This window comes from Phodopus roborovskii, unplaced genomic scaffold (assembly GCF_943737965.1).
Source record: "Phodopus roborovskii unplaced genomic scaffold, PHOROB, whole genome shotgun sequence".
In the NCBI taxonomy this organism is placed as follows: Eukaryota; Metazoa; Chordata; class Mammalia; order Rodentia; family Cricetidae; genus Phodopus; species Phodopus roborovskii.
In genome coordinates, this window is record NW_026126459.1 from 27,544,898 (window position 1) to 27,554,298 (window position 9,401).

Here is a 9,401-nt window from a genome sequence, read left to right on the forward strand (position 1 = left end):
AGAGAGAACATGCAAATTAACAAAACCAGAAATGAAAAGGGGAACATAACAACAGGACTGAGGAAATCCAGACAATTTTCAGGTCATACTTTGAAAACCTGTACTTCACAAAATTTGAAAATTTAAAGAAAATGGACAAATTTCTGGGTAAATATTACTTACCAAAATTAAATCAAGAACAGACAAACAACTTAAATAGACCTATAACCCCTAATGAAACAGAAGCAGTCATCAAAAGCCTTCCAACCAAAAAATAGCCCAGGGCCATATGACTTTAGTGCAGAATTCTACCAGAAATTCTAGGAAGAGCTAATACCAATACTCCTCAAATTTTTCAACACAATAGAAACAGAAGGTTCATTACCAAACTCTTTTTACAAGGCCACAGTCACCTTGGTACCCAAGCCACACAAAGACACAACTAAGAAAGAAAACTACAGACCAATATCCCTGATGAACATTGATGCAAAAATACTCAATAAAATACTGGCAAACCGAATCCAAGAATACATCAGAGAAATCATCCACCATGACCAAGTAGGCTTCATCCCTGGGTTGCAGGGATAGTTTATCTTTGTGATCCACCATATAAAAAAGCTGAAAAAGAAAAACCACATGATCATCTCCCTAGATGCTGAAAAAGCCTGTGACAAAATACAACACCCTTTCATGACAAAGGTTAGAAGAGATCAGGGATAACAGGAACACACCTAAACATAATAATGTTTACTGAATGGAGAGAAGCTTAAGGCAATTCCTCTGAAATCAGGAACAAGACAAGGCTGCCCTCTCTCTCCATATCTCTTCAATATCGTACTTGAAGTTCTAGCTAAAGCAATAAGACAACAAAAGGAGATCAAGAGGATGCAAATTGGAAAATAGAAGTCAAACTGTCTCTATTTGCAGATGATATGATAGTTTACATAAACTACTCAAAATACTCTACCAGGGAACTCCTACAGCTGACAAACACCTTCAGCAAACTAGCAGGATACAAGATAAACTCAAAAAAAAATCAGTAGCCCTACTTTATTCAGACAACAAAGGGGCTGAGAAAGAAATCAGAGAAACATCACCCTTTATAATAGCTACAAACAACATTAAGTATCTTGAGGTAATGCTTACCAAGCAAGTGAAAGACGTATATAAGAAGAACTTTGTGTCTTTAAAAAAAGAAATTAAAGAAGATGCCAGAAAATGGAAAGATCTCTTATGTTCTTGGATAGGTAGGATAAACATAGTAAAAATGACAAACTTGCCGAAAGCAATCTACAGATTCAATGCAATCCCAATTAAAATCCCACCACAATTCTTCACTGACCTTGAAAGGATAAAGTCGTATCTACCTCGGCCAGCAAGGAAACACGACCACGACTCTTCAAGCAGTTTATTCAGGAACGTTGTACATCAGCTTCTCTCTCCCCCAGCCCCAGCAAGCCCTTAAATGTGCGCTCACTGCCCAATCAGCTCATGCCACCTGGAGATCCCGGATAGGCCACAGAAGGAGGAAGTGCACTAGATCCATCAAGCACTTCCAAATAAGGCTTGTTTACAGCTAAGCTCGGATTACCTGGCATTCAGCCAGATGCCATCTTGGGGCTGTGGCTTCCCACAGGACAATAATCAACTTTCTGTGGAAAAACAAAAGACCTGGGATAGCCCAAACAACTCTATGCAATAAAGGAACTTCAGGGTATCACCGTCTCCGACTTTAAGCTCTACTGCACAGCTATAGTTTTGAAAATAGCCTGGTATTGGCACAAAAATTGACAAGTAGACTAATGGAATAGAATAATAAATCCTGATATTAATCCACATACTCACAAACAGCTGATTTTTTGATAAAACAGCTATAAGTGTACAATGGGAGGAGGAAAGCATCTTCAACAAATAGTGCTGGCACTCCTGGAAGATGGTGTGCAGAAGACTGCAGAATGACCCATGTCTATTTTCCATGCACAAAACTCAAATCCAAGTGGATCATAGACCTCAACATAAATCCAGCCACACTGAACCTCTTAGAAGAGAAAGTGGGAGTTACCCTTGAACAGGAGACTGACTCCTTAACCTAACCCTAGTAGCACAGACATTGAGATCTACAATTAATAAATGGGACCTTCTCAAATTTAGAAGCTTCTGTAAGGCAAAGGACACAGCTGACAAGACCAAACAGCAACACACAGCCTGGGAAAATATCTTCACCAATCCTACATCTGACAGAGGGCTGATCTCTAAAATATACAAAGAACTCAAGAAACTAGTCACCAAAACACCAAATAACCCTATAAAAAAATGCAGTACAGAACTCAAGAGAGAACTCTCAATAGATGAAATCAACTTAAGAAAGTGTTCAACATCCTTGGCTATCAGGGAAATGCAAATCAAAATAACTTTGAGATATTGTCTTACTCCTGTCAGAATGGCTAAAATTAGAAACACCAATGACAACTTGTGCAGGAGAGGATGTGGAGAAAGGGGAACACTCCTCCATTGTTGATACGAGATCAGTATTGCAGTTCCTCAGGAAATTGGGAATCAGTTTACCACATAACCCGGCAATCCCCCTCTTAGGCATATACCTAAATGATCCACATCCATGCAACAAAGACATGTGCTCAACTATGTTCATAGCAGCATTATTTGTAATAGCAAGAACCTGGATGCAACGTAGATGCTCCTCAACTGAAGAATGGATAAAGATGTGTCACATTTACACAATGGAATACTACTCTGAGGCTAAAATACAATGGGATCTTGACATTCACAGGTAAGTGGATCGAACTTTAAGAAACCATCCTGAATTAGGTAGCCCAGTCACAAAAACAGTAACATGGTATGTACTCACTCATATATGGCTTTTAGACATAGAGCAAAGGATCACCAGCCTATAATTCATACCGCTAGAAAAACCAGGATACAAGGATGATTTTAAGAGATTCATACAAGGTCCTTCACAGAAGGGGAAAGGGAAAAATCTCCAGAGCACATGGGGAGTGGAGGGGGGGCAGTGAGTGGAGAGGGAACTAGGAGAAAGAGAAGTGGAGGAGAGGAAAGCATGTGGGAGAAGGAGATTGAGTCAGGGGAGGAATAGATTAGAGAAGAGAGAGAGAAAGAGAATAAAAGAGAGAGCCAATATAGGTTTGAAGAGAAAACTGAACCTAGAGAAATGTCCAGAGACCTACAATACTGACACCAACTAACAATTTGAGCAACAGTGGAAAGGCTACCATAAATGCCCTTCCCTGATAGTGAGATGGATGACTCACTTATCAACCATCATGGAGAACTCATCTAGTAGCTGATGGAAACAGAAGCAAACACCCACAACTAAACACTGAGGTGAACTGGAATCCAGATGCTGAGAGAGGAAGGACAAGGCCAGGTTGCAGAAATACATAGAGACAGCTGACTTGAACAAGGAGAGCCAATGGGCCCCCAGACTGGTAGCTGGGAATCCAGCATGGGACTGACTCAGGCCCCCTGAACATGGGTCTCAGCTAGAAGGCCTGAACAGTCTAAGGGGCCTTAGACAGTGGAACCAGGATGTATTCCTGGTGCACAAAAGGACTTTGGGTGCACATTCCCCATGGATTGATACTCTCTTAACCTAGACACAGGAGAGAAGTCTTAGTCCCTACTCTAAATGACTTGACAGATTTACATGATCCCTCCTGTAGGGCATTACCTTAATGTGAAGTGGGGGTGGGGATGGGAGAGGAGGGTAGTGGGGGGACATGAGAGGGTTGGAGAGAGGGAAAGAGGGAGGGAGGTGGAGGGAAATGGAATTGATATGTAAAAAAAATAAATTAATATAAAAAATAAAAAAATTTAACAAAATTTTATCTGCAAACGTGTGCAAATGTTCTTTCATAGAAATCATCATGTTAATCCTATTGTCTGGTTCAATGTCATGTTCCTCAAAGAAGGACATAAAGTAGGAAACATGTAAATGCTATTTTCATCCTTTTTTTACCACCAAAGCTGAACTTTCATTTGGAAAGGCCAGACTTTTTCAGACAAATAGAGGCAGGTTGCATTTAGTCATTGTAGTGATAAATTTAATCATTCAATTGGCAAACATGGGAACCAAGTAACTTATTTTCTGCAATTTACTCTTATCACTGAAAAGTGCTTCAAACTGCAGTCTTACTTTCTGATGAAAAAACAAAACAAAGCAAAAACTTAATCCTAGTACTCAGGAGCAGAGGCTGCAGATTTCACATATCAGTGTTCAAGGATAGCCTGGACTACTTAGCAAACTCAGTAGACAGCCAAACAAATGACAACAACAAACATATTTTAAATTCATCTTAAAGCTCAAAAACTTGTTTAAGAGGTTTTCCTCTCTAGGACCATTTTATTCAGTATGAAATAGCAGAGCTTTGTTTGGCACATCCAATTCCTTGCACAGTTTTGAAAACAGAGGCCTATTTAAAGTGCTCACCTTTATAAAAGTGACAGAATTCATGATTCTTTTCATTATTTCTTGTAACTCTTGTGACAGTGTCTTCATTGCTAATATTTGCCAGTGAATCATACAAAGAACTCCAAAGACTTTTGGTGACTCATTCAGTACAAAACGTTGAAATCCAGAATGACATCTTAACATAGCTGGTATATCATCTGTGCAAACACCACAAACCTTTACCCAAGACATCTACTCTTCCAGAAATGAACCAACTGGGTCAAATAAGTCATGTTCAGTAGTTGTTCTTTCAAGACATTTGCAAAAAAAAAAAATAAATAAACTAGGCTTCAAAGTCACCATCATAAACATTAGATGTGATGTTTGCAACTTTTGTAGATTGTTCAAGCTGAACTAGGTGTCTGCCACAAGCTTGCTGTAAATATTTCTACTGTTCTTATAAATAGTGATACCATTAAAGATCAAATCAAGAGACCATGGTGGGATGATAAAGGATCCCATCCATGTGACAAAAGATGTACTATGTCAAGCAGATTGTTCTTTGTTTCTTTGACTTATCCCCAAGAAGGTCCAGATAATACTGTGGATGTCTAAACATTGATAGTAATCAATTCTAAATCTTGAACTAGGCTCCCACTTCAAATATTCATTCTCAACTATTCATTATGAAAGATTAACAGGTTGTTTGAATAATCAGGATAGCTCCAATTTTCAACCAAATGAGGATAAAATATAAACACAGAGATTTATACCACCCTATTAGAGATACCTTTGCCCTCTAGACAGCAGGAAGTAATTCTAAACATATGATGCTCCCTCTCCCTGTAGTGAGATGGATAGATTTTGTTTTTTTTCTCAGGGTTATGGATAATTTTCATCTGTAAGTGTTGTTTGTAAGTTTTTATAGAGCTGGGGCAGATCAATAAAGATTGAGTCAGGAATCTCACTTAAAATAGAAAAAAAGGGGGGATAGATAGGATAGGACAATAAGGAAGACATTATTATATCTACTTGTAAAATAAAATAGAACTACCAGTTTTAGATAATTTGAAATGGTATGGATTCTTGTATATTGATACAAGTGTAAAATTATTTTTCCATTCCTGTATAAGTATACAACAAATTCAAAATTATATTTGTGATATTGTATACATTCCTACTTCTGCTTACAATATTTTTGTATATCAACATAAATGGAAAATTATTTTTCTCATATTATGTATGTTTCTATTTCTGTTTAGGATATTTTATATATTAATGCAAATTAAGGATATTCTTGTCATAATGCACCTATTCATTCTAACTCTAAAATATTTTTGTATTTTGTCACAGTTTCAAGGTAATTGTGCTTACTGTACATCTGTTTGCAGATTGTTTATTTTTATAATAAGAAGTTTTAGTCTTTAAGCTATATAAGTTATTAAGAATTACAGGTTAATAGCCACTCATAAGACATATAAGTTTGTTATACTTATGTTAGTTAGGTTCTCTAGACATGTAAGGAGGATGTATTCTGTATAGATAGGTAATCTTCAAACATCTCAAATACCTACAGAATGGCATTTAAACACTTTATTAACTTAAAATTCTGTTGACATGAGACACAACTGCTTCTTGCAGCACCAATTAACTCCTGAGAGAATGAGGGCCACCAAAGATGGAGCTTGTTTTCTTCTTGGCAAAAAATTGCCCTTGCCTAGACTGCTGACAGGAAGCATGCTGTCCAATCCATACAAGCAGAATACAAGAAAAAGCAACCTCTGAACCTTGCCAAGATAGGGTAGGACAGTCTTTCAAATGTTCCTGCTTCTGAAGATAGTATGCTAGATATTCTAGACCTATAGCCAAATTGAATATCCCAACATTACAGCGAAATACTGGGTGACTGTCCAGGTAGCATGCTGTTTCGGTCATGTTTCTTGATTTTTTGGAGGTCATTTGCTTGTACTTCATACTTACTCAGGTAACATAATTTCCCTTCTCAGGTCTTTGATGGGGTTGAAAATTAGATATTTTACAGTTACAATCCTCTCATATCTTAGATAGGGCATATAAGGAACAAGATACAGGACAGCTATTGGAATAATTTGTGTAATTTGCCAATTACCTATGGCCTGGATATATAGTATGTATTTTTTACTTGGTATTGTTCTTGTAGTTTCATTTTTGTTTGTGTTACTACATTTCCCTTCTTATAAATATTTGATAGTTGTTCTTATTTTATATAATTTTTTTACTTTGCTATTTAATATTTTTCTTATTTTACATAATAATCCCAGTTCCCTCTCCTTCCCATGTCCCCCACAATCCTCACAACCCACACCACATCCACTCCCCAGGGAGGTTGAGGTCTTCCAAGAGGGATCATCAAAATCTGTCAAGTTATTTGGGGCAGGGTTTAGGCCCTCCTCCGTGTCTCAAGGCTAAGAGATTATTCCTCCATTGGGAATGTGCTCCCAAAGTCCTATTGTGCACCAGGGATACATCCTGGTTCCACTGTCAGAGGTCCCATAGACTGCCCAGGCCTCCTAACTGAGATGAAAATTGAGGTGGTCTGGGTCAGTCCTATGTTGGTTCCCAGCTATCAGTCTGAGGTCCAAGAGCTCCCCCTTGTTCAGGTCAGCTGCTTCTGTGGGTTTCTCCATCCTGACCTTGACCCCTTTGCTCATCACTTCTCCCTCTCTGCAACAGGATTCCAGGAGTTTGGCTCAGTGTTTAGTTATGGGTGTCTGCTTCTGCTTGTTAGCTACTGAATGAAGGCTCTAGATTAGGATATAGGGTAGTCAGTCATCAATCTCATTATCAGGGAAGGGCATTTAAAGTAATCTCTCCACTATTGCTTAGATTGTTAGTTGGAGTCATTCTTGTAGGTTTCTGGACATTTTTCTAGTGCAAGATTTCTCTTTAAACCTGTAATGGCTCCCTCTATAATGGAATCTTTTTTCTTGCTGTCCTCTATTCTTTCCCTAACTCAATCTTCCTGCACCCTCATTCCCTCCTCTCCCCTCCTTACCTTTCTTTCTCCTAACTCCTTCTTTCCCATCCCATCCCAACCCAATTTGCACAGGAGGGGGCCATATATACCTCTCTTATGGTCCTCCGTGTTTCCTAGCTTGTCTGGCAGTATGGAATGTAGGCTGATGGTCCTTTGCTCTATGTCTAAAATCCATATATGTTATGAATGAGTACATACCATATTTCTCATTTTGTGACTGGGTTACCTTACTCAGAATGGTTTATTCTAGTTCCATCCATTTGCCTTAGAATTTCAAAATTCAATTATTTTTCCCCCACTGAGTAGTACTTCATATTGTAAATATACACATTTTCTTTATCTAGTTGTCAGTTGAAGGGCATCTAGGTTGCTTCTAGGTTCTGACTATTACAAATAGTGCTGGTATGAACATAGCTGAACACACACCTTTGTTGCATGAATGTGCATCTTTTGGGTATATACCTAAGAGTGGAATTACTGGATCTTTTGGTAGACTGGTTCCCATTTTCCTGAGGAACTGCCATACTGATTTCCAAAGTGGCAGTACAAATTTGCATTCCCACCAGCAGTTTGTGTTCCCCTTTCTCCACATCCTTTCCAGCATAAACTTTCATTGATATTTTTGATTTTAGCCATTCTGACAGGAGTAAGATGGTATCTCAGAGTTGTTTTAATTTTCATTTCTCTGATGGCTAATGATGTTGAGCTCTTTAAGTGTCTTTCAGCCATTTTAGATTCCTCTGTTGAGAATTCTCTATTCAGTTCTGTACCCCATTTTTTTTAGTCACTTATTTTTTTTATCCATATATTTTTTTATTTAATTTTATATAACAAAGTCCAATTAAATGAAAACAAACATTTATACACAATATTTGGGAATTTGGGCATCGTTCTTTCCAAACTACTTCCTGCTGGTAAGGGGCGCTGTCTTGGGGGGATTCGAAGAATATTCAGATATCCTGGCTGTAGTCTGTAGGGCTGTTTTGTCCAGCTGTTTTGAATGTAGGATCAGCTTGTACTCTGTTTCAGGCGGTCTGGCGTGATCAAACCACATTAGTCTGGAAGGAATCCACAGCTTTTCATTTTCTGTGGAAACAAAAATAGAAATCCTTTCCCCAGTAACTTGTCCTTCAACTTAAATTTTGGAGTCAAAGCATTTTTTTTTAATTTAATTTATTATTTTACATGTCGATCCCAGTTCCCTCTCCCTCCCTCCCTCCCCCCAGCTCTCCCTCCCTCCTTCGCTCCCTTTTACCTTCTCTGCCCTCTCACATGCACTTTAACCACCCTCCCATCTCATCCCCCCCACCCCAATTCCATATGTAGGGGAATGCCATCCAGTTGGGGTCATGTAGATCTGACAGGTCAAGTGAAGTAGGGACTAGGGCTTCTCTGCTGTGTCTAGATTAAGGCAGTTATCCCTCCATGGGGGATGTGTTCGCAAAGTCCTTTTTTGCACCGATGATACATCCTGGCTCCACTGTCTGAGGTGCCTTAGACTGCTCAGTCCTTCTGGCTGAGACCCATATTCAGGGGGGGCCTGAGTCAGTCCCATGCTGGCTTCCCAGCTATCAGTCTGGTGGCCCGTTAGCTCCTCCTTGTTCAGGTAAGCTGTCTCTATGTGCTTCTGCCGCATGGTCTTGTCCTCTCCATCTGCTTCTGGGTTCTAGTTCGACTCAGTGTTTATGCATGGGTGTTTGCTCCTATTATCCACAGGCATTAGTTGAGGGCTCCATGGAAGTTAGTTGTTGATCTCACTCTCCGGGAAGGGCATTTATGATAGCCTTTCCACGGAAGCCCAAATTGTTAGTTGGGAGCAGTCTTGTAGTTCTCTCGACCTTTCTTTGTGTTCAATTTTATCTTCAAACCAATATTGGCTCCCTCTTTTATGTTCTCTCTCACTCTGTCTCTGTCTCTCTCTCTTTCCTATCTTCTATTCCTAACCAGGCTCAATCTTCCTGGTCGCACAGGTTTTCCTTT